Source organism: Lissotriton helveticus, chromosome 5_1, assembly GCF_964261635.1.
Source record: "Lissotriton helveticus chromosome 5_1, aLisHel1.1, whole genome shotgun sequence".
NCBI lineage: Eukaryota > Metazoa > Chordata > Amphibia > Caudata > Salamandridae > Lissotriton > Lissotriton helveticus.
The window spans coordinates 269152276-269179139 of NC_136065.1; the positions used below are offsets into that span (position 1 = coordinate 269152276).

Consider the following 26864-nt stretch of genomic DNA (forward strand, 5'->3'; position numbering starts at 1 on the left):
CGTTATAAATTATTTTCAATCAATCAATCAATCATTCACAGAGAGAAGTCAGTTCCATCGTCATTGAGGCAATATGGTCAGTCTGACCTCCGCCAAACTCGGAGTCCGCTGAAGAAGGCCCGTTGAGTGACATCTTGATGACTCAATCTCCTCCTGTCATCCTCACAATGTATCACACTTTAGAATTGTTATATAAGTTAATTATAAAAGCAGAATAGTGTGTTGCCTTGAGGTACGGAGCAGGGTAGGGTAGTGTATAGACATTAACGTTATTTACCTTGTCTTTGAAGTCTTTCATAATCAAACATGTTTGGAAGTGGCTTTCTTTCCGCACAAGAGCACACTGAGCATCAGGCAGGGTCAAACATTCTTGCAATGGTACTGGTTTCTACACCAAACCACTACATGTTTTCATGTTTTTTTATATGGTATAATTACCGCTTCCAGTGAGAGGATGTGGTCGGACGGCCAGCTCTGCCGACTTTCGTGCTGCCAACCAAGGTTCGCGCCTCCTATCAAGGCACCACACTTACAAGTGCATTTAAATAATGTGGACATTATTACATTTAGTGTAAAAAAAAAAAAAGAAAACAAATTGTTGGGGGAATACAAATAAAAGATTTAGCGTCGTGGGGAGGATGGGGGCCAAGGGTTAGGGGCGGGTACATGTATTATAAGGACGTGAATGCAAAGCACGCGTTGTGGTGACGTGCGATGTAGGCGCCTACGATAATACAGCCTTGCCAATAGGAATGGAGGCATCGGCGTTGTAAAGGCGTGCGATATCACAGCGGGCGAAGTGTTGCCCTGTGCGATGTCTGAGCTGCGGTGTTACATCCCGCGATGTGTTTGTGCGCGATGTAGGATCATACATCCGCAACTGCAGCCTGGAAATATAGTTTTAAATTGCTGTTTCGACCTGGCAAAATGTACCTTTTGCCAGGACCAACCCTTCCTTTTAAATACAATTTTTTCCATTCCATTTTTAAACTGCATTGTTACAGCCACCGGTGTGTCCCCGCGCTGAAGATCTAACCCCAAGCAGACCAGAAGGGGGAGAGGGTAGCCTGGTGACCAGGTATGACCACCAAAGATCAGAGATATCAAAGCTTATGCAGTACCTACAAGTATACTAAATAGCAGGGTTTTGAGTCCTCTGCGGAAGGTCCTTTCTATAGGTTGTGCTCTCAGGTTCGGCGGTAAGGAGTTCCAAGTTTTAGACACCAGATAGCTGAAGGACCGGGCTCCCAACCTGGCTCTCTGCAATGGTGGCACACTTACAAGGTTGGCCACTGTGAACCCCAAGTTCCATGAGGGTGTGTAAGGTATTATCATAGACATCTAGGGCCTTTGTCCATCAGGATTTTGGGACAGTAACAAATGGCCTTGTAAATAATCCTCTACTCCACTGGAAGCCAATGTAAAGTAGTCAAGGCTTTTGAGGTGTATGTTCTTCTGATAAGATTGAGGACCAAGCAGGCAGCTGCATTTTGAATGTGTTTGAGTTTTATCAAGCTCCCTCTGGTGGCCCCAAGGTAAAGGATGTTCCAGTAATCTATTTGAGATGCTACTAGGGCATGTACAACAATTTTATTGGCAGTTATTAGTAGAAGGTCCAGGAGTTTCCTCAGGACCTTAAGAGTCCCAAAGCACTTATTGGCTACACTCCTTGTTTGACTCTCAAACAAGATTTTTGGGTCAAACCATACACCCAAGTTATTGGTTTTAGCTTTTGGGTGGGGGTTTGCTCAGGACCTCAGGCCACCAAGCTGATGACCAAATAATAGAGCTTTGCCTACTAACATTACCTCAGTATTGTTGCTGTTTAGTTGAAGATAGTTATTGGTCATCCAGGAGCTTAGTTCTTCTAGGCATAGGGAAAATTGGGATGCAGCAGGATCCATATCTTGTGATAAGGGGACTATGAGCTGCTTTTCGTCCGCATATGACAATTTTGACATTGTGTTTTTTCCACAATTCCCGCTAAGGGGCAGATATATAAGTTGCATAGAATTGGGCTCAGTAAGGAGCCTTTGGTACCCCTTGTGTTAGGGAGATGCTATCTGACATATGCATGTTTTGGACAAGTGGAAGGCTCCGGGCTTAGAGTAAAGAAGTCATACATACATACAAGTCATCTCTTCGGTATGCCCTGGACAGCTCAGAGGGCAGAGTGCAATGTATTTGAAAAGTAGGACATGTGCTTTTCAGTTTTACATGTCCTGGTAATGAAAACCTCTTAGAATGTGTTTTTCACTACCACAAGGCCTACCTCTCCCATAGGAGAACATTGGAGTTACAATGAATATGCTATAACTTCCAAATGGGAATAGGTAATACTTTCATGGTTGGCTTCTTTGGAATTGTAATGAAACATTTTGATTTATGGTGAAGTCAGATTTTACATTACAATTTTGAAAATGCCTCTTTTAGAAATGTGGCATTTTTCTGCCATAACTATTTGGTGCCAGGCGCATGTCTCTAGATCACATGACTGGATATAGTTGACAGTTGCGCTTTGTGTATTCCTCCTAGACAGCCACACACAATAGGGAGCTTAGGTGTGCCTGAATGAGCCATAACTGGCAGGATGGGAGCGAGGAGCTGGGCACAGTTCCTCTTGCACTTGGGATAGGCTTCCACACAAATTGCATACCTTCACACAAAGAACTGCCTACCCCCTGTAGTTAGTCTGGAGCCAAAGCAAGGAAGGCATGGCATCTGTGCACTTCAAAAGCATGGCTCTATAAGCTTCCCCCACTTCAAACGGTAACTGCAAACACAACAATGATGGACAGAATGTGGATCAATGTCACACATTCACCCCAGTCCAAAGATCTGGGCCCAAATCCATCGTTTTTCCACTCCACACCACCCTGGGTTAGACAATGGCGATATGCAAATCAGCGCTGACCCTGTGCCCCATGGGAACAGTCCAGTCCGAACTATAAAAGCCATGTCCTTCCCAGAACGGAAACAAGCATCCGAGGACCGGCCCGGTTTCGAGGTAACACCTCTCTTCAGCCCGGCTAGCTTGATTCCAGTGGTGTGGAGTGCCTGGGACTCACGTCTGAGCATCCCCAGTACACTTAGAGCGGTAACTGCAAACACAACAATGATGGACAGAATGTGGATCAATGTCACACATTCACCCCAGTCCAAAGATCTGGGCCCAAATCCATCGTTTTTCCACTCCACACCACCCTGGGTTAGATAATGGCGATATGCAAATCAGCGCTGACCCTGTGCCCCATGGGAACAGTCCAGTCCGAACTACAAAAGCCATGTCCTTCCCAGAACGGAAACAAGCATCCGAGGACCGGCCCGGTTTCGAGGTAACACCTCTCTTCAGCCCGGCTAGCTTGATTCCAGTGGTGTGGAGTGCCTGGGACTCACGTCTGAGCATCCCCAGTACACTTAGAGCGGTAACTGCAAACACAACAATGATGGACAGAATGTGGATCAATGTCACACATTCACCCCAGTCCAAAGATCTGGGCCCAAATCCATCGTTTTTCCACTCCACACCACACCACCCTGGGTTAGACAATGGCGATATGCAAATCAGCGCTGACCCTGTGCCCCATGGGAACAGTCCAGTCCGAACTACAAAAGCCATGTCCTTCCCAGAACGGAAACAAGCATCCATCACTGTTGTGTTTGCAATTACCGCTCTAAGTGTACTGGGGATGCTCAGACGTGAGTCCCAGGCACTCCACACCACTGGAGTCAAGCTAGCCGGGCTGATGAGAGGTGTTACCTCGAAACCGGGCCGGTCCTCGGATGCTTGATTCCGTTCTGGGAAGGACATGGCTTTTGTAGTTCGGACTGGACTGTTCCCATGGGGCACAGGGTCCGCGCTGATTTGCATATCGCCATTGTCTAACCCAGGGTGGTGTGGAGTGGAAAAACGATGGATTTGGGCCCAGATCTTTGGACTGGGGTGAATGTGTGACATTGATCCACATTCTGTCCATCACTGTTGTGTTTGCAATTACCACTCTAAGTGTACTGGGGATGCTCAGACGTGAGTCCCAGGCACTCCACACCACTGGAGTCAAGCTAGCCGGGCTGATGAGAGGTGTTACCTCGAAACCGGGCCGGTCCTCGGATGCTTGATTCCGTTCTGGGAAGGACATGGCTTTTGTAGTTCGGACTGGACTGTTCCCATGGGGCACAGGGTCAGCGCTGATTTGCATATCGCCATTGTCTAACCCAGGGTGGTGTGGAGTGGAAAAACGATGGATTTGGGCCCAGATCTTTGGACTGGGGTGAATGTGTGACATTGATCCACATTCTGTCCATCACTGTCGTGTTTGCAATTCCCCCACTTCAAAGGCAGAAGTGGGTATAAATATTGGACCTTAGACACCACGTCCTCAGTACACCTCAGGGCCTGTGGATACTCTGGCAGGAAGAATGACTGCTCTGCTGCTGAAAGGACTGCTGCTTTGAAGGAACTGCTAACTGCTGTGATGACCTGCTGCCCTCTTGCCTGGGTGAGAAGGACTGGACCTGCATCTGATGAATCCAAACCCCCAGAGTGACTCCAAAGCATATTAGGCTGGCCTCCTGATTTGAGCTTCAGGGACAAAAGGCTCAGTCAATCTCGACACCAGTACCTGGATTCTGCCATCTGTGAGTGTGCACTTCCAAGTGGTGCCACCGCAGTGCTGGGCTCTTGGAAGTGGGCCTAAGGTGTTCTGCAGCCTCTGAGGATCCAGAAGAACCAACGCATCTACTCTAGTGCGGGAAGCAACACCCAGAAGAACAGATGCATCTCTGAGTGGGTCTTTCCTGTCGCAAAGACCCGCATCGCAAGCCTTATTGGAAATGCGTGGTGCGACTCATCCTCTTCACAGGCCATCGCATTCCTCGTCGATGGCATCCTTGAGTATGATGCATACCCTTGCGTCACAGCTCCACAGAACCAATCCATTGCTTCAACTGGGCAGCGCATCTTCAACATGGACCCTCGCAACACTCTGCAAACCAGGATTTAAGTTACTTTGCTCGAGCGGTCCTAACTGGGTCTCCATCAAGGCCGGTCTGCATTTGTGACTTTTTTCTGTCCAGCGCACCCATATATCCACAGTTGGTGCTTTGTGGCGCTATTTTTACTGAAATCTTTAAAACTGCATATCTCTGGTTCTTCTGATTGTATTTTGTTTTTCATTTTCACTTTACTACTGGTTGAAGTATTGCACACAATACTTTTCACACTGCCTCTAAATTAAGCCTGACTGCTCTGGACCAAGCTACCAGAGGGTTGAACCCCGGTTAATTTAGGGTTGGCTTGTGCCTCACCCTGACAAGGACTGTGGTTGCTGCTTGACCAGGGCTCACATCCCAGTCAACTAACAACCTAATTTCTTATGATGTCTATTGGGGTGTAAGATTTTAGGGGTACCCCGCTCCCACAAACTTTTGGTAGCAAAGGTTGGTTTTCAGACAAGAGGTGCCTTGAGAGATCTATTTTTGCCCTGTCCCCAGACTGGTTTCTGTCTACATTCCGAGTCCACGCTGTTAGATTATTTGCTAAAATTGCACACCTAAGTGCTGTTCCTGAGCAAAGGATTTTTCAGTATTAGTAGGTGGAATAAATCCGGAGATTGAAAGAGTTCTTTGTGTGCTACTGATGCATTGTGGCATGTGTAGTTGAGACAGCAGTCTGTATTGCCTGATGGACTGTTAGGCTGCATGTGAGTTTTTTGGTTATGCACTGTTGATTACTGGTTTGATTACCATTATTTTGATGCATGTGTGTCGAAAACCAGATGTTGGTTTATTATTTATTAAGTAATCCGCTTTGGCGTAATCCAAGATCTCGAGAGATTGTTGTTGTACTTCTCAGTAGGGTAGTATGGATTTGTGACAAGCAGTATTCACACAGATATGGGTTTTTCTGAATAAATATTTTCTTTTGTGTATTTAATGTGGGTTGCTGTCATTTGCTCTACGGTGCAGAGGAATACACACACTAGCCAGAAGTGGACTGCCTTATTCAGTCTATTTTTTAATAGACTATTTTTGAGAAGCCGATTTGCACCTTATCTTCGGATACATTACCTCATGAAATTGAGGTTTAACGCTGTTCTGATCCACCCACTTGTGAGCGTGCTATTGAAGAGTAATATTTCAGGGGTCCCCGTGCCTACATCAGCTGTGAAATGAATCTTAAATATATATACTGTTGCAGCTTTAATGGCACAGGAATGGCAAGAAACGAAGTGTATGCCTCAGGATGTTCCGATTTGAAATATTGAGTTAGGTCACAGCCTTTTCTTTCTTGGCTCCAGCAAAATCCACAAAGACCTGATCATTTACTCTGTCCCATCGAGTGCAGTTGATGTAATATGAAACCACATGCCTGGGGTGGAGTCTATGCAGTTGGTCGTACTACTGGCTTGGAAAAGGGGGAAGAAAGAAAGTTGGAAGAGGGATATATTGGGCCATATGGAGCCAAAAGCTTTAGGGAAAAGGCTGGGCAGGTACGCAGGACCAATTTATGTAGGTAGAAAACTGTGAGAAGAAGTGGCTGAACTAAGATGAAAAAGAAACACACAAAAGTGATGCGAGGCTGCTTGCAATAAGTCTAACCACTGGCAATAGCTCATGGTAGCACTCCAACCAATTGTTCTTTTGTTCACCATGTGCTGTGCTCACTGTGTCACTGGAACCAAGCTGTGCCCAGCTGATGAGCCCATAACTAGGGCGAAACCGGTTCTGTATTGCTCATGTTCCGGTCCAGGGAGGACCTGGCCTAGCAGTTCGGCTGGACTGTTCCCATGACTAGCAGGGCCAAGACTGATTGATCTCTTGACTCCGGTTGAGTGGTTGAAAAGTTTCAGCACTCGGTCTATCATTTTGTTGCGTTTGCTTTCAGCAAACCAAGATAACACCGGTCTTTTCTAAAAACCAACCATTCACAGTGCTCTGTTAAATATATTTTCATTGTTTTGGCTGGGGATGGAAAAGGGACTGCATACTTGGCTAAAGGGTCAACCAGCTTTGTTCCTGAATACTACATGGACCAATTTCCTCCGGTTCAAAGTGTTATGGTACTGTCCTCGGAGGATAAATTAACTGCATATAGTATTAGCCATCTATATTTTGGGATACAGGCAACTGACGTCACAAGTTCAAGATGCATCAACACATAGCCTGCACCTAATGATTTTTTTTTCATATAGTAATGGTACTGTGTGGAGTTCAGCAGAGTGGCCTAGAGTGAAGTGGAACTTAAAGTGGGGCGTCATCTTGCCCCCAAACCAATTGCACAGCTTGATTGCGCCCGTTTGGCGCTCTGTTTCTATCTTGCAAATTTTTACTCAATGTATTCCTTCTTTTCCAAAATTTTCTTCCACTCATATTCCTCAACTCGTAACTTAATTCACATGCGAAATCAACTGCTGTTCCTTAGCTTCTCATGCTCAAGTTGTGCCCCTCCGGGCTTCTTGCAAGAACACGAACTGATGCAGAATTCGTCAGAGGCAGTGTTTATTAAAAGACCCAATGCATTTCAGGCTCCCAGAGCCTTTCGCCAGGGGTAACTGCCACAACACTTAAAACTGTTCCATCTCAATCTCCATTTCCTAGAGTGAAGTGGCACAGAGTGGAGTGGCATAGAATGGACTATGCATGGTGTGGTACCACATTGTCATTATAAGCAACACATTTTTTATTGAAATGACCATTATATTTGCACGTACAGTTTTACTGATAAAACTATGCAGCACACAGAAAATGTGTGGAAAAATCACCACCTTGTGTATTGATTTATTTTGATCTTATGAAAATATTTGTTTCCATCAAACTTCAAAATTGTAAAAAACTGTGCTTCTTTTGTGTTTTCCTGATTCTGATATTCTTTGAAATATCTGCAGTTTTACATATTTACAGATATTTCAATTTTGTTGTGTGCTAGAAAAAAAACTTTTTTTATCCCCAGCATACAGCAAGACTGTCACATAAATTCTCTCACTTTGAAATCAGAGAACGAAAAGTAAACACCAGACTCCCTCAGAAGACAGAGCCAGACATTTGACCTCTAAATTTTGTTCTTACCTAGTCACATTTGCTGCACATTCTAAGGCCTGTTTACAGAAAGAAGGGCACTCATGAAAGAATACAAGTAGCGAGGCAGAGATGGTAAACAGCTATGCTCCAAGGGAGGGACAAAGATAAGCTGGACAGCCTAAAACAAATTAAGCCAGCAAATTGCAAACAAGTAAATGTGAGTTACAAGCCACACAGCTAATGGTAAGCAATAGGCGGTGTAAGCAATGGGCGGAATGCATTCATACGGAAGCTTTCAGAATGTCCTCAAAAAGTTTTTTCGCGGGCGATCAACCAAGATGGCAGCGTTCTGGTGAGGCTCCGAGGGTGAGACCATAGCCCAGTATTAATCCGGCCAATTATCCTGTCCAGCAGTAGCCCAGACTCTACGACCCTGTAGCGGAGGTGATTCGGCGTGCAGCGACCCCTCTCCGAGCTCGCCACAACACTGGAGCCCGGAGCTACGTCGTGCGAGGACCTGCGGCCTACATCTGCGCCAGAAGCACCGGCCTAAATTTGAAGAGGCTGCCGGAGGGGCGCCGTTCGCTACCCTCGGGTGGAGGCGCGAGGCGGAGCTGAGACGTCCGGCGGCGGGTGAGTGGTGACTCGACTGACCCCCCCGCCCCCCCCCCGACCGGCTGCGCCCCTCCGACGACCACACGAGCGGGATCGCTGATCCTCCCCCCCCCCACCGGCAGGCCTGTGACCAAGACGCCAGAGACCACTACCAACGCCGGGGCCAGCCACGGCCAGACCCACGGCCCTAGCGGCCCACCGCAGCGCGCAAAAGCGGGAAGAACTCCTGCTCCTCCCTCGGCGGCCAGTGCCCACGCCTGGCGGAGGGCCCCCCTCCCCCCTTATTAACAGTGCCAAAGCGACCGCAGCAGAAGCCTGGGACTGGGACTGGTGTCCCCGAGGGGCGCCTGACGACGTGTGGGGGGGGGGGGGAGGGGGTGGGAGGCCTGATTTCGTGGCTTATAGACCTGACCCCGGACTACTGTGCATCCCTTCGCCTACTCCAGTGTGACCCAAGGCAGCACCCCCTCATTGACCCACAATGGGCGGCAGGGGCAATCGTGGGACCCAGCAAAGCAAATTAGATAAATTTGCTTACGCCAAAGACTTTCCCCCGCTGACGGAGCAAAAAAAACCAGCGTAAGGGGTGCAGAGGGTGGCGCGGTCCCAGCCATAACCCTGGAGGACATCATGGCGGCCCTGACCCAGGTGCAAACCACGGTTGGCTCCATCTCAACGGATGTCACACTTCTGCGGGCTGACCTACAAAAGATGTCAACGAGAGTCTCAGCGGTGGAACAGGTCACTACGACCCTCACCTCAGACACGGCGTCGCTGTTGAAAAGGGTGGCGCGATTGGAGGAGGACAACAAATTCCTGGCAGACAAGATGGACGACCAGGAAGGACGCTCGAGGCGCAATAATATCCGCCTTATTGGTCTGCCAGAATCGGAAGGGGGACCTGCCATGGACCTGTATGTGGAAGACCTCGTTAAAAATGTGCTGCAACCGAAAGGCCTCTCCAAGTTCTTCTCGGTGGAGCGGGCGCACAGAGTCCCGCCGGGGGGCGTCCGCGCACTGGGGCGCGACCGAGACCTGATATAGCGCGCATATTCAACTTTAGGGATCGCGATGCCATCCTACAAACGGCAAGGATCGCGCCACCCATACAAATACAGAACTCGGAAGTTCTAATTTTCCCAGACTACACGACGGCGGTGGCGGCGAAACAGAGAAGTTTCATCGAGGTGAAAAAGACGTTGAGGTCTCGTGAGTTGCCATACTCCATGCTCTTCCCGGCACGCCTCAGGGTGGTGGCGGATAAAAAAACTTGGTTCTTTGATACGCCGGAGGAGGCACATGACTGGCTCGAGGGGTGGCGGCCGGCGGAGGGCTCGAGCAGACAGAACAGCAGACGCAGAAGGCAAGGACAATCCGACGAGCCTAAACTGACCGGACAAGAGGAGAAGGCCGGGTCCGACCCGGCTGCGGACTCTGGGGAATGACTCCGGCTGCCTTAAGGGAAGTACCTAAACCCCTTTTTTTTTTTCTCTTTGCTTGACCTGTAGCTGGTGAACCGAACTTGGTCTTACTGGTGCTCACCTTCCTTATTGTGCTACTGAAACTTTACAAGTGAACGGGGACACTGGACCTGTTAGGGGCTATTAGTCCTCCTTGGACTTTCACCCCCCCTATGCTCTTGTAAGCAACGTTGTCTTCGGACTGGGATCGTAAACACTCTGCTGAGTTGGGGTGGCGGGCAGTTTGGAGTCCGCGAGGCAGGGAGGCGGGGAGGGAAGGGGGGAATGTTTTATGTTGTTAGTTTTGTTCTCTGTTACTGCGATACACCTAACTACACTGAGCGACATGAGGTTTGGAACCACGGAAAAGATTGTTTGTCAACTTGACACGCTGATCCAAGATGACGGGGGTTGACACACACACAGTTCAGCGGGGCGATGGGGCTAGTGTGACACCATCTCTGTCGATACTCTCCTGGAATGTCCGGGGCCTTGGGGACAAAATCAAGCGAGGTCTGGTCCTGAAGAGCATCAAAAGGGAGGGGGCTGCAGTGGTCCTCCTACAAGAGACACACCTCGCTGGCGCGGCTACGAAAGCCATGGACAGATGGGGTTTCCAGATGATGGCGCACTCAGAGTTCACCTCTGGGTCCAGGGGGGTCGGCGTGCTAGTGAAAAAGCAATTCCCCCTAATCATACAGTCTGCTAGGTCAGATACAGCAGGTAGATTTGCCGCTATACACGCACAGTGGGAGGGCAAGCCCATTAACATCGTCTCCGTATACATTCCACCTGCATTACAGGCGATAGCCATAGCAGATCTTAGCCCTTTTATACTTGGGCTCCCTGAGGGGGATTTGCTACTGGGGGGAGATTTTAATCTAGTAGCTGATAGCCTGAGAGACAGGGTTCCCCCGAAATTGGCACCAGCTGGCGCAACACAACTGGAGGGCTTCCTGACTGCTATGGGACTGGAAGACCTTTGGAGGAAATACAACCCCCGGGGCCAACAGTACACATATCACTCGAGCGTCCATAATACTCTCACTAGGCTTGATTATTTCCTTAGCTCACAGGGGGGTCCTGGCACTGTGTCCAGGGTAGAAATAAGACCACGAGGTATTTCAGATCACTCTCCACTGCTGCTTACCTATACACATCACCAGCCCACTCGACGTCGGATTTATCCGGTCCGCGCTGCATACCTTCACAATTCCAAGGTCTAGAGGGAGCTGAGGGTGGGAACCAAACAGTACTTCCGAGACAACTCGGGCTCAGTATCTTCCGCTGCCACTCTGTGGGAGGCCTACAAAACAGTGATTCGAGGGCGCGCAATTGCTTCCATTACAGCGCTTAAGCGGGAGGGGCAAGCGGAACTGTTAGCTCTAGAAACAGCGGTGACAGAGGCTGAGACGGGGCATACGGCGGATCCAAACCCCACTACGGCGCACACTTTACAAATAGCACAACACCGTCATAAAACACACAAGTTGGGCGACAAAGCAGGCAAATTATTGGCTTGGCTGGACAGACGCGACGGACGAGACAGGCGGATAGCACAAATGACGTTAGAGGGAGGTGACCCCATTCGAGATCCCAGTACAATAGTACGTGCGCTGGCTAATCACTATGAAACGGTGTACACGTCCGCATCCACGATCTCGGAAGATGAGGCGTTCACATACATTAAAGATCTCAAAATGCCGACACTGACAGAGGAGGACACTCAGGCCTTAGACGCAGACTTAACGACAGACGAGATACTACTGGTGATTAAAGCCCTGCAAACGGGTAAGGCACTGGGACCCAATGGAATACCAGTTGACTTATATAAGCAACAGGCAGACACACTTGCGCCGCACTTGCTGCATATGTTCACGGACAGCCTGGAAGCAGGGGAACTCCCATTAGATCAACGCACGGCCACTATTGTGGCTATCTTAAAACCGGGGAAACCAGCGGACCAATGTACGTCATACCGCCCAATTTCCCTCATTAACGCTGAGGCTAAGATACTCGCGAAACTATTGGCGCAACGCCTCACGCCCCATCTGCCCAAACTCATACATAAAGACCAGTCTGGCTTTATGCCAGGCAGAAACACCGCGCTTAACCTGCGCAGAGTGCACGGTGCACTCGCGCGCGCAAAGTATCTCTTAGAACCCGCGGTGATACTATCCCTCGACGCCCATATGGCGTTTGACACGGTCCACTGGCCCTTTTTATTTGCAGTACTACGACACTTTGGTTTCGGTCCGAAATTCTGCTCCTGGATTTGTCTGCTCTATGCAAAACCGATGGCACATGTAGCCGCTAATGGCCACATCTCGGCAGATTTTCCAGTATTTAGAGGCACGTGCCAGGGCTGCCCACTATCCCCGTTACTGTTTGCCATGGTCCTTGAACCTCTGGCCGAATGGATAAGGTGGGAGCCCACGATCAGTGGCATCCGCTGGAGGGCTGACTGGGAAGATAGAATATCCCTATACGCCGACGATGTTCTGATATATCTCACCTCTCCCAAGCGCTCGATTAACACGTTACTAGATGTTTGCACGGCCTACGGCCGGGCTTCCGGCTACTCGATTAACTGGTCAAAGTCCACCATGTACATTCTGCGAGGTCCCGCACCGCACCTGCCGGACACCTGCCCGCTACAGATCTCTGACGCCGGGTTTAAATACTTAGGGATACACATTACACCTGACCCGGCTATTTTCCATACACAAAACCTACAGCCCCCTCTTGACCGCCTCAAGCGTGACATCCGGCACTGGGAATCACTACCGCTGACGCTGCTAGGTAAGGCGGCCCTGTTCAAAATGATGGCCCTGCCCCGCTTCCTCTACATTCTAGAAAACACACCCTACCCTGTCCCTCCTGCGTACTTCAAAACCATTGCAGCGCAAGTCTCGGTGCTAATGTGGGGCACTAAACCTGCCCGTATAGCGCAGGCCAAGCTCACGCGTGGCTGGTACGACGGAGGCATAGCGCTCCCGGACGTCCACCTTTACTACTGGGCGTCGCAGTTGAAGATTGTTAACCAATGGCTTCATCTTCCCCAGGCTGAACCGGCTCTAAAGGCGGACAGGGCGCAGCTGGGACTCTCCGGAATGCTGGCTCCCCTGTACGATAAATCATTAATCGCCACGAAGATCGGCCCACTGCGTCACACACTCACTGTGTGGCATGCGGCGCTGAGCAGACTGAAATGGCATGGAGTGTTGACACAGCTGACTCCGCTATGGGCCTTACAACAACTGGGACGGTTGAGGCGCTCCAAGGGCTTCGACCGATGGGATGCTATAGGCATCTCGACCATTGGAGATCTATGGCAGAGGGGACAGGTGCTACCTTTCGAGACGCTGCAACAGCAATATGACTTGGCGCAGACGGAACGTTTCAGGTATGCGCAGGTGCGCCATGCATTGACTACAGCGTTCAAATCTGGTACAGATATCCCAGAGGCGTCCCCACTCGAGGACAGGCTTCTAACTGACTTCATGCCTTCTAAGGCGACGTCTCTAACATACAGGAAACTTGTAAACAACTTACCTGACCCTCTAGAGGCCCTGCGGGAGAAATGGGTACATGACTGTGGAGATATGGATGACACAGAGTGGCAGGAGGCGACTTCGTCTCCGAAGGAAATAGGTGTCCCATCGCGTCTTTGCCTGGTACAACTACGTATACTTCACAGATCATACTACACGAGGGATGCACTACACAAGATGAAAAAGATCGCACACCCGTACTGCCTGAGGGGATGTGGGGAAATAGGTAGCTTCTACCACACGATATAGGACTGCCCCCGAATTGCACACTACTGGGTTCAAGTGATGCGCACCATGTCCCAATCTGAGGAACTCTCCATACTGCCTGACCCCAGGCGATGCCTTCTAAATATATGGGAACCCAACGACCTCACACGCTATGGGCAGAACTGGATGACAATGGGTATGATGGTAGCGAAAAGGAATACAGCGCAGAGGTGGGGCGGGGGAATACCGCCTTCAATAGCGGCCTGGAGGCAAGATATGGACGCTGCGATGATTGCAAAATGGGCTGTGTATCGTAATAGAGGATGTCCCAAGAAATGGAATAGGATCTGGGGGGCATGGAATAGATACAGGGGGAACATTTGCGACCCACCTTCCGATACAGACAGCACTAGCTCTGATACGGAATGAAACTTCGAACCATCGATTTTGGTTGACAACCCATGATTTGATTTATAAAAGAGACTGCTCCTGTGTTAATGATGTACTGTCGCAGGTTTCTGGTTCCAAACTACGGTGCCTAACTCATTTTATGCTCATATATGTCAATGTATCGCATTGTTTCAAAATGCCAATAAAAATTATTTCAAAAAAAAAAAAAACGTTTTTTCGCAACCAGGCTTCAACCTAAGAGAGCATTGTGAAGTGGGCAGCACCGGCAGCTTCATGGAGCTATTTTTCCTTTTCTTGGAACTGGGGAGAATAAATAGAGATGGGGCGGATAGGGGGTGGTCAAGGAAACTGACGGCGGGGAAGAAGAAACAATGAGGAGGGAGAAAAAACAGTGACGTGAGGGAGGTTAAAAAAAAATTTACTATGATGCAGCCAACGTTGACCTTGTCACAACACTTTTTCAGAAGAAATAGTACCTGAATCACAGTGCAAGCAGTGGAGGGCCACAGTAGGGACATTAATAAAACATGATAAGCCTATACTTGGCCTGTGTAATACGGAAAGAAAAGGAAGTAACACATGGCAAGTGCTGCCCAATTAGAATGTAGCAAAGAAGATAGACAATAATGCAAACAAATGGTAAGCCATGGGTGGGTTCCAAGCCCATTACGGACTACAAGAGCCCACTGACACATCCTTATGCAGACAAGACCTGAAAAAAAGGGATTAGCATACTAACCACCGCTGTCAAATAAACAAAGAAAATCAACAGGAGAGGGGGTGACCTAGTGGCTACAACCACTAACTTTTGGAACCAAGTTCCTGGCTTGATTAACACCATGCGATTCTGGGGATATTGCTGAATCTCCCTATGCCTACAAAAAATGTGGTACCCAAGTGTGTGTAAGATAATGTAATTGTGTAATTTCCACCGATTGTCTCCCAACATCCCACATAATGTAAAGTGCTTTGGTGCTCCGTAGCTAAGTTAGCACAATATAAATATCAACACCACCACATGTAAACACTTGCCACATAGGATCAAAACAGACAACACACCTCCCACCACACTCCCTACTCTTTGTAGCATGCCACCAATGTAGACAAGCACTCCAGCACCCCACAATATAAATGTTGCAACGAAATACATCACAGAACTAGTATTCAATAACATATTCATTTAATTAAGCACCAAGATACAATATTATATAAGGTCTTACTAAAATAATATTATATAAGGTCTTACTAAAATAAGCTAACACATTTATCATATGCATATTTATTTAAAATTTCACAGCTAAAAACAAAACTATCTGAAAGTCGATGGCTCGTGTTTTCCTTGCACAAACCCATGGGCTGGCAACCCGTCTTTTGGCGGGAGCGCCGTGATTGAAAGCTTTTGTGGGGAGGTGTCTACTCAACTTCTCCAGAGCACTGTTCCGCCTCAGAAAGGCCGGCCTTGATTAAACGCATGAAAGACTCCTTCCTCCCAGGGGGGCTTGTTAACCGATGATCTGAACAGACAGCTCCCTGCAGGGGAAACACGATATGCTCAATGGAAGGGGCTGGCTGGGGGAGAGGCGGGCAGGCACGTCCTTCAAGCAATGAATACCAGATGCTGACGCATTGTTATTTAGTACTCAGGGGTCCCCCTGCATTCAGAAATGGGCCACCCCGCACAGGAGTCGTTTGGACGCAGAACGGAGACCGGCCTGCAAGCTAGCAATGCCTCTAAAGGACCCGCGGGACTGGGCTGGAGTCAGTCGCACATGCTAAATCCAGGAGATAAGCACGTGCTTTATAAATAAAATTCAATGCAGCTCAACAGGCTCTTCAGAAGATACGGACGGGCCTGTCTGGAATCATCCAAGGATTATCCAACTCTGGGAGGCCGACTTACATCTGCTGATTAAGGCGAGGACACAAAAATGTGCTCTTTCTGGTTAATACCCCCTGAAAACTAAAACCAAGATCCCTCAACAGTCAAAACAAACAAGCATTGGAAAAACCAGTAGGTCTCGCTGTTTCAACCTATTAGCTGTACCAATACTGTTTTTACTGAAGCTGTGCAGTTGCGGAGCAGAGAACAGTATCACAGTATTGAGAAAAAAAAATGAAAAAGCACCAAGACGCATCTACATCTGCATGTGTTATGCGATGGCAGCTCAGCAAGGTGGCGTTTTTGTTTTTAAACTTAAAGGTGGCGTTTTTGCATGCATATGTCTGGGTGCCTCTGTGTATTTTCTCCTTTACCTGTTTCACAATGGCGGATGGCACCTGGACCAATAAACGAAAATACAAAAATAATAATAAAGATGCCACAAATGCTTTGTAAAAACGGAAAGGTCATGCAGCAGCCACCAAACACAACAAGATCAGAAACCCCCCACCTTTATCCCAAACGGCCTAGACAGGTGTTGGGGAGCAACCGAGGAGTGGGTAAGGAAAATGTTTACATGGTGGTGGTGGAGGGGGGTCAAATGGAAGAGCAACAGATTAAATAAAATACGTTGGTGGAAGCAATGGACGAGCTGGGAGAGAGGGGGCGCAACAGGGAATTTGGGGAGGGATTTTGCAGGATGGGAGCCACACACAAGCAGGAAAGCAAGAAAACACATGCACTTACTTGGACAGCCGAGAGTAAAAAAAGTCACCCAGTCAAAAGGATGGTAATGAAGCAATGGTCGAGGGAAAGGACACAAGAAAATTAAGGCAAAACACTGAATGAGAAAGCAAATGAGACTGACAAGAAATACAACCAATGGTAAACAATGGGCGGGCCCAAAGCCCACTGTTTTAGTATGGTCGAGAAGTTGGAAGCTGGCTGTGGAAGAGACCTAAGAAAGTTGAGTCAATCTTCTGCATTACAGCGTGGGCAAAAATAGAAATTTGCTATTTTCACCTTTAGAGAATTACTTTAACGGGTAATGTGCAATTTAAAGTATGAGGGTTTTATTTATGTGCTAAGAAAAGCAGACAATTGTGTTGTATGCTTAAATAAAAGCATACAATAAAAATGTATAGCCAAGCCATTCTCTCATTAATTAATATTTATTGTAAAATAGTGCACAGAGCCAATGTAATCACATATAGGTTCGCCAGATTTCTGGCCAATCATAGAAATGAGGGAAAGGAAGATAGTCATTGTCAAGTTTGTGGATGAAAAAGTCCATTCAACTTTTCTCCACAAGGAAAATACTTTCCCCACAGCCTTATGACATTTGGCTATGTAGTCTACCCATCCCCACCCTTGAAACACAGTTGCCACTTTACCTTTTCCAATGAACTTCCAAGCTGTCAATGGCCAGGCAAAACATTTTTGAACACTCAAACAACATGTAACTTTGGGTTGTTCAATGTGGATGCAATCGAACTTGCTCAAGCTCAATGGGGAAAAGACGGAAGTTCTCATTCTTGGGAAAAACACAGATCGTTGGGGCCCTCAACATTGGCCCGCTGAAATGGGGCCTTTACCTATGCCCTCCTCTCAGGTCCGCAATCTTGGCTTTATCATCGACAATAAACTATCAATGAAACAACAGGCAGTACAAACTGCGGCCACCTGTTTTACCATCCTCTAATGGTTAAAGAAAATCATTTGGATGCTCCCTGTTGCTACCCAAAGGATGGTAGTCCAGGCACTTGTAACATCTCGCCTGGACTATGGAAACGTCCTCCTTCTGGGTGCAAACAGGGATGTGTTGTGTAAGCTCCAGGTGGTTTAGAATTCTGCAGCCAGATTGTTGTGTAGCCTTCCTAGAATGTCCAGCATGTCTAATGCCCTGAGAGAACTGCATTGGTTCAGGGTGGAAAATCGTACAAAATTTAAAGCCCTGAGCTATATGTTCAGAATCAAGAACGGTACTGCACCACATTACCTACAAGACCTGGTATGTCCATATCAACCCGCTCGTCTGTTACGCTCTTCTACTGAAGAAAAATTAGAAATTCCGAGGATTAGATTGGTGAGAATGGGCGGTCGCTCCTTCTCCTACCGTGATCCCATCCTGTGGAATTCTCTCCCTGATGTGATGCGTAAAGAGAGAGTGTACTCTGAATTTCGTAAACAATAAAAAACTTGGTTATTTAATAAATGATTCTAACCTAAGTTTTCAGAGTGTCTATCTGGGTCTGCGCTAGGAAACCCTTTTTGGGTAGCTGTGTGCATTAGAAAAATAAATTAACATAACATAACATTTACCACAGACACTTGAATGTGTTTCTTTTCCACTCTTAACCCTAAATATACAACAATGAAAGGCGGCTATCCTGGCAGATTTTCCACTATCTTAAGTGCAAATATAAACAATCACTTATTCCAATGTTTTGAATTGCAGTATACAATTTAGAAGATGTGGCCTAATGGCTTGAGTGGGTGACCTCAAAGCTGGGGAACCGTGTTTGCAGCTCAGATTCCAGGGAGGTAAACAACGTACGCGAGTGGTGCTCATGTAAAGCGCTCGGATACCTTCGGGTAGAGTTTGTGCTAAATAAAACTCCCCAAAAATAAAATCTTTTTGTTCCTATAAAGTTAAACTCGGGGTGACTGAGCTGCGCGATTCTGAAGCAACAGCATTTTTTACATGATTATGGAGTTAGCACCTTACCACATAACTGATTAATTATAAGCATAATTTCCAGATTTACACACAAAATAAATCGAACTCAACAAATAGTGTGGCGCATGGTACAGTGCAGTGGCAGACTATTTAGTATGTCTTAACAGGTCACCTTGCAGTAGAGGATTGCTGTATTCAGGTATTAAACTCCCTTTGCTTAGTCTATACATGTGCTAAAATGACAAAACAGTGAAATAATACAGGCCGCATGGCTTTCGGTTTCTTGCCTCATAATATAATGTGTTCCTTAATTTCCACATCTTGCCACCAAACCTGGCTTCACTAAGGTGCGCACACATATTTAGAAAACAAGCCTCCAGAGCCGAAAGAGGCTGCCCTTCACATGGCCATTCTAATTACCTTGATACACACAACTGGAAGTAACATCAATAACTAAATTGAACATTCCAGTCAGGAGGTACAAAAAAAATACTCAACGCAACGTATAGTCAGTCATTCACTTGTTGAAGACAGGGCCCCAACCGCTAAAGGATGCTGGGCCCCCTCGCCCACTTCCCCTTCACAGATGTCAAACGTAGGTCCTGCCCTCCAGCAGTTAAAACGGGCTTAACGTGCCAATGGCGGCAAATTCAAACCAGCAGCTCGGCCCACAGAGTTTCAACTGCTCTCCCAAAGAACATGTGGGCACGAATACGTGGGAGAAAAAGAATGTGCGTTTACGGGCTGCAAGACATACCTGCCTCAAAAACTATTACCGGCCTCAGCACCACAACGGCCAATTCCAAGTTAGTAATGGCACACCAAGCCAAAATAAACAAACAGCTCGGATGACCGAGCACAGCCGCAATGAGAACCAAATGCAGCAATGGAAACAAACTATAACCGAGCCCCATATCGCAGCAAGCAGAGCAGCGAGCCCGGCCTTTTATTTTTCAATTGTATTTGTCATTTTGAATAACACAGACTTCAGCCAGCACGTTTTCATTCGGATTTAAAAGACAACAGACAGAAATCAATCATGCGTTGATAACGTTGAGAAAAAAACAAACCATTATTTACACAATATAGCGCTTGTCAAAGAAACAGACGATACAAGTACAATATGTAGTGTGGGTAGCGGTGCATTAGAGGGGGTTTACCGTACAAATCAATAACAATTAGGTATTTGTGCAGCAAATATGCAATAATAAATAGATATTTGCTGGAGAACCTAGAACGTAGCATGGGTTGCCAAAATTCAGGGTAGAAGTACAAACTTAAAAAAAAAAATACATATAGACAGAATAGAATCAGTGATTTCTGTAGGCACTATTAGTCATACAAATAGAACTTATAAGGCATGAAGACCTGGGTTGCAAATATTCAGAGTTCAGGTACAAAAGCTCAACAAAACCTAGAAAAAGAAGGTAAAAATAACACTGCATAAGGCACGATTCTCAGGAAAAGTCCTGGAAAGCGACTAGCTGTGGGAAGTTTTAGCAACTAGAAATGGGGTTGGTCAGGTTGTTCAAGAATATCATGCTTCACTAAGAGTTAGGTGTGAAAGTGAATAATTCAATAACTGGACACAACATGGTAGGTATCTACAAGAACATATGGTTCAGTTGGAGGGCGGGCTTCGAACAGGAGGGGGGGGGGCAAGTGTTTCTCAACTAGCAGGTCCTTGAGGAGGGATATGAAGCTTTGGAAGGAGTTGGCCATTTTTAACATGGATGGGAAAGCATTTCATATTCTCGGGATGGTCCCAAAAGAAGCTGTGCATAGTGTGGATTTGTTCTCAAGTGAAGCAGTCTTCTGTCTGAACTTTCCTTTGGAAAGCATTTTTTAGAAAAAAAAACGGTGCCAAATGCCGCTATTTTGAGGTTTGTCACAGCACCTAATATAGGCGAACAATGAGATGCCCTCATTTAGCTACCTACCAGGAAATACACCACCTTACATGTGGCCCACACTTTAAGATCTACTCAGTTAAATACAAACACGCATTTTCAACTCTACATAGCAATATCACTTACAGCAACAATAAAATAACAATTCTTACATATATACTGCCCACAAATTGTAGACTTAAGACTGGCTCATTCGCGCTTACTGGGCTCAATTACATTAGAGCACCTGAGGATTTTAAACAGTTGCATCCAGCACTTCTCATAGGAGCTTTGGTCAGCTCCCAAAGGGCTACATAAGGCAATTACACAAGCTTTTAAAACCACTATTAAAATGCAATGAAAAAAAAGGGAAAATAAAAAAACGGCACTCCAGTACAATCTCGTACCTATAAGAACTCCTTGCCCTCTCCTGCATGGTGATGCCCACTGTGCCCTGTGTTTTCCACATAACATATCCACCAGTAAGTTTAATTACACCCCTCTTCCCCGAGTATTCACAGTTCTTGGCAAGCTTGTGGAGTCAATCTTGGTTCATCATGAGCACTGTACAAAAAATGTACTATAGAAAAAGCACCAGTTCTGTGAATCTCACATTTCTAATGAAAATCCTTAATTCAAGATTCTTTCTTGCATGCTTTTGAATTCCTCCACTTTTTTTGTAAAACTGTGTAGTGCACAGACATATTTCAGGGCCTAGTTCCCCCTCAAAACGCAACAAAATAAAGACTAGTTAACCTGATATGTAGTTAATGAATGGAGAAACTACAGTCTCACAGCAAAGATATCGGATCACCTTTCCAGGCAAGACAAGTTAAAAGATAACTTTCCATCTGAGTGAAGCCAATTCGACGCCATTGTCCAAGAAGAAAACAGGGAATTAATTAACTGATCTTCAAGCATATAAACGGTGCAGACTTAACAGGTTAACCACAGAAGAATTCACTTAAACAAACACCAGCATACAATAGAAGTACACACTGCTTGGGATCCTGGGAAAGGCGATGGCTTAAAGGATGCACTACAGTCAGGGGAGAACCAGGAGCCATCTGGTAATTATTACTGCATATTGAGGGTTTTTTGTGGCACACACTTTTCCCTGTGGTACAGAGGGGGAGGGGTGTACATCACAACTAAATAAAAACAAATGCAGTAAAATATTAAAGTTCCTGTCCCAGACTAGTGTTCTGTACATGGGAAGTGTGCTAACTTGTTTAAGGCTTACGTTGGATGAAGTCAAAGAACAGCTTTTCGAGCTGGAAAAAAGCATCTCACATGTTCCCAAACTTATGGAAGTCTGAGGGATTTCTCTCTTTATTTTTTAATAGTTTTATATAGTACGAACTTGACCCGAATTTATTTGAGAGGTTTACATAAGCACCAGTTACATTTGACAAAGACATATTCATTTTTTTTGTAGCACGGGGAGATTAAGTCATTTGCCCAGACTCAAACCTGGCTCCCCAGTTCCAAAGTCAGCAGCTCTGTCTGTGACACCACATCCTTTCCCTATTGCTATGATTTATTTTTTGGTATTTTATAGCGCTGTATCACCAGAGAAGTATTGAACTGCTTTAGATGCAAACATGACAAGACATGAAGAATATGAATTAACCAAGAGGAATTTAGGTGGAGGGGAGGTGGTAGTGGGGTGAGATGTGGGGAAGAATGTTGGTTAGGATTAATTTGCTACTGAGAACGCACAATCCTAAAATCTAAATCTGAGGGGCATGTGCCAGCCCATACCAAATTATCACTTGATCAAAAAGTTGTTAATTTCCCCAGAGAAGTTCACATCTTAAACACCACCAGTCCCGGTAGCCTAAGTAAATTCTTCTGCTACAACCTTTTACATGAAAGAGAACCAAATCTACAAATAAAAACATCCCCTCTATGCTGTTTAGAACCACTTAGAGATGCTTAGAAAATGTAAATACATTTTGGAAGGTCTTTCTACCCATTTACTATTTGGAGGTTGTTGAGCTCTTCCTATTATGACCCTTACTTTGCAAGCTTCAGCAAAATCTACTTTCGGTTCCTGGGCTGATATCAAAGTCTTCATCCAGAAGCCCAAAAGCTGTACATTACAGTTGCCGTACATTTGATTCCCTTGTGCCTTTGTGCTAGGCACTTATATTGGAAACTATGCCGTGTGTTACATGTAAGCTCCCCAGCTTGCGATTCTCCTTACCTACCTATTAGAGGGTTTCACCAAGCTACTGAGACAAGCGTGTCTGCCACATTCGCTCTCTCGCCCCTTTTTCTCCCTTGGTGTCTATCCATCCACTGTGGCTTCAACGCCGATACAGACCTTGACTTAAGAGGAAGGATAGGGATAAAATCAGATTGCACTGCCCTCAGCTCATACATGCAATATCTGACCTTCTATCCAGCAAACTGAAGCACTGCCAGTGAGGTGAGGCTACTGCCATGCCCTAGTAACACCACTTACTAGAGCTGCACTTTACCCACAGTTAGTTTATAGCACTGCTTGTCCACTGATTGGCATAGTGCCCCCATCCACCCAGGATAGTGCCCTGGCAATAAAAGAACAAGGCCAATCGGTGATAGTCATGTGCCCTGGAAACATGGCTTAATAGACCTGAACTGGACAATCCCTAGCCAGGATCCCGTTAGCTTCTATTTATCACGGATGCGCAAAATCTGAAAACTCGCAAAATTCCTCTAGGGAAGTGAGAAGGCAAAAACTAGAGAGGTGTTATCGGCGCACAGCCCCTTCAATGTATTCTACTTTCATATAAAGATGTCTGAGCCTCTCCCTCGTTCCTGCACGGGGTTATGGTGGAAGGGGCTCTTTCCTGCATCTTGAGCGGGCGCAGAGTAAGAGGGACTAAACCTAATCATGAGGGGTGGGCTGTGAAACGTAGCACCGGGCCCGTTGCCTTTTGAACTACGGTTTGGGAGAGGCACACACTGCAGAATGGGGTACAGTATGGAATTAAAACTTGCCAACCTTAGCTGCTACTGAGTGAAAGAAGAAGCTGTGAGAACTAACTCACCCTTCATATACCGATCTGATGGGTGCATGGTGTAGAAAGTGGGACTCCCCGTGCTGCCATCCTCCGAGAGGGGATAGCGTGAGAGTGCCATTCACGCTACTCTCACCCAATGAATGGAGGTTGGTTTATTAATGGCACCTGCCTGTCAGATGAGTGGAAAATTATGAGGAGGCGGCAGTCAGTTTGCTCTCCTGAATTTGCTGGCACCTGCACCACACTATGGTTGAGGTCACAAGAAAAATCAGGGTTCTGTGGGGGTGGGAAGGGGGCAGGTGCTGGGTGTTGTTCATTCTTCCTGAAGAGCTACATTGAAAACAGTAAAACACCACAAGCTTCTCTTGAAAATGTGCACTTTCATGTGCTATATTCCATCACACACCGCATTCGCACAATGTACAATATGCCATATGCTCACAGACATGCTATTGCGGGACATATGCCATGTACACGCATGTTGCGGTCTACAATAAAATGGACTAAGAAGAAGAAAAATCCAAGCCTTACACGTTTGAGCACCCTTGGAAAAAACACTACCCTGAGGCAAGTGCACTAATACATATCCACCCAAGCAGGTAGAAGTTGCACTGCAATTACCTTCTGCATTTTTCTACCAATCTGGTTCAAGAAATGTGACCTTTTAAGATGGTTAAGCAGTTCAGCCAGAAACACACAGCAAAAAGCCCTAAGCTTATCTAGGAATGTAATGATTGATTAAAAACAAAACAAGTGTGCCAACTAACCCTGCAAACTGCTGGATAGGAACATAAGGTCACAACATCGAAAATAGGAATATATACATGGCACTAAAGAATCGCATATATGGCACTAACTAAACATATTGTCAGAATGTCCTTTGTTGGGGGATTCATTTTAAAGCAAATAAATAAATACAGAATATTTGGGACAGTGTGGATGGACTATTGACAGTATATTTCCTACGGCACATTACAGGGCGCTCTCTGCTTTCTTAATTCACCAAATCATCAAGTTTAAGTAGTCTCAAAACGTCTTCAAGTGAGGAGAACGGAGTAGGTTTCTCCTAATATACATGTGCTCTGCATGTTGCTCGTTGCTGTAAGATGTGACTGAGTGGTAGTAAGGAGTGGCCTTCACCGACACTGCTGTGGCGTGGCAGTGCCTAGAAAACAGGCCTGCCTTTGGGTCTACAGAGCACAAGAAGAAAGCCTCGGTGTGCTCAGAGTCAGTGACAGCATTCAGATGCAGTGAGACCGGATTGGATAATAAAAATGAGTACTGCACGATTTAAATTTCCCGTCAGTGGGAGTCAGTCACTGGAGATAGGCGGTTGGTAGGAGAGTTTGGAGTCGAGGAATGCCGCCCAATGGGTAGAGAGGTAGGGTGGGTACACAAACTCACATTTTGGGAAGGAGCTTGGAGGGGCTCTGAAGGGAACGAAGTTGTGTTTGTCTCTTGTTTCCGTGGCGGAGTAAAAGAACGCTGGACAAGTTAGAAAGCTTCGAAAATGCAGGGTTTCTGCTGCTCCAATAATATCTGCTAGGTGAATTGTGAGCCAGGCTTTGTTATTATTATTTTATATGTATCTGTTTAGCAAAAAAAGAGAATGTCATTAAGAATTAACTGGCACGGGGAGAATTGACAGCCCTGACACCTACGGTTTACAAAATGTGTTGTGCTTACACAAGTATTCCTATAAGAAACGCTGTACATACGAATTTCTGCAGGACCTAAGGTTGTGTCATCATTATTCTTTGGAAGGAGGATAAAACCCAAAAGGCCCTAAAAACCAGAAAGGTTTAGTCATGATGGACTCGAATGCTTGATGGTATGCATACTGCTCTGGGCAAACGTGGTAAAATCGTGTCTGTGAATAATGAACATCATTGAGCTATAGCAGTCTAGTTGGAAAATTAATGCTTAAACTAGCTCCGGTTGAAATTGTCATTTTAATCCAAGAAACTTCAGGATGCAAAACAGGCTCTGCCTCAGTTCGAGGGTAAATGGCTGAAACTGGAGTTGCAGGGAAGGGTCAAGGCAAGACTATGGTACTTGGAAATATAGAAACGAGAAGCAGGTCATGATGGAGCACAACATACGAGGGACTGCAAAGAACACTGTGAGGCATACAGGCTAACTCACCCTATTTGAGAGGAACACTCCAACTACGAGTATGAAACTGAACGCGCTCTGCAACGACTGTAACGTTTTGCATCCTTCTCTCTCATCCACTATCCTGACTTAAACGGAAGACAGCGGGCTGGCGAAGGAAAAAAAAATTTTTCATCATCAAAACAACCACTATGAGAATTTAAAATGTTGATGGCAAATGTATGCCGATGACAGAGTTTCTTTATACACCCTCATTTGGAGAATCGAACCTAATCTCATGCGCGTCATTAAAAATACAAAAGACCGTTTTCTATGGCACCGCTCCAAAACACTCATCCAGTCCGATCAATGTCAACGGAAAATCTGCAACGACTCAGTATTTAAAAATTCAAAGACTTAATTAGCCCTTTCTAGGTGGAGAGTCACTGGGACCACACAAACAGGGGGTATGAGCGAGCACCCCTCCTGAGGAGGAGCCGCACGTGAGCCCCGCTGCACGTTCAGCACACGGGACGCAGCGCGTGAGAAGCACGCAGCGCAGAGAGGCGCGAGAGAACGAACCACCGAGGAAAGCGGAGGCGAGCAGCTCACCTGTGGAGCTGGGGTGCAATCCCGAACCAGCCGGAGCCGCCGCTCACCGAATCCAGAGGCAGGGACGGCAGCACAGGAGCCTCCTCACCGGGGCACTCGGGAGGAAACCTGGACTGGAATCCCAAAGGGGAGGAGGGAATGCTGACAGGACTGAGCCGCGGACTTCAAGCCTGGCCCCTCCTTCCACACACCCCGCCTTGTGTAGTGCTCTAGGCCTGGGACGTGAAGCGGCGCTTCTGTCATTGCAGCCAGAATTCTAATACAAGTAAAATTGCACCACAAGTGCCACATTTAGAAGGGGGTGGCGGGGGACAGTGGGGCGGTCTAATACTTCCAGCAATGTGACCTTGTATAATGTGACTGGTGCTCATGCAAAAGTGTCTCAATACCTTGAATTCGGGTGGAGTTCGAGCTGTATAAAACTGCAAAAAAA

At 46.6% G+C, this 26864-nt stretch overlaps 1 protein-coding gene across 2 annotated transcripts in view; it reads right to left on the reverse strand.

Annotated features, from left to right (window-relative positions):
* The window catches only part of RGS3 (regulator of G protein signaling 3), a 945383-nt gene extending 918829 nt beyond the window's left edge, over positions 1–26554 (reverse strand). Inside the window, exons 1-2 of one of the 2 annotated variants that reach the window (XM_078642174.1) lie at positions 26110–26212; positions 25871–25988 (exon numbers count right to left, since the gene is read on the reverse strand). The gene's annotated coding sequence lies outside the window, so the exon portion shown is untranslated. Of the gene's footprint in view, positions 1–25870; positions 25989–26109; positions 26213–26431 lie in introns of those variants that run through there. The other variant, XM_078642175.1, reaches the window with a different exon arrangement.
* Between the last annotated feature and the right edge of the window lie 310 nt (positions 26555–26864).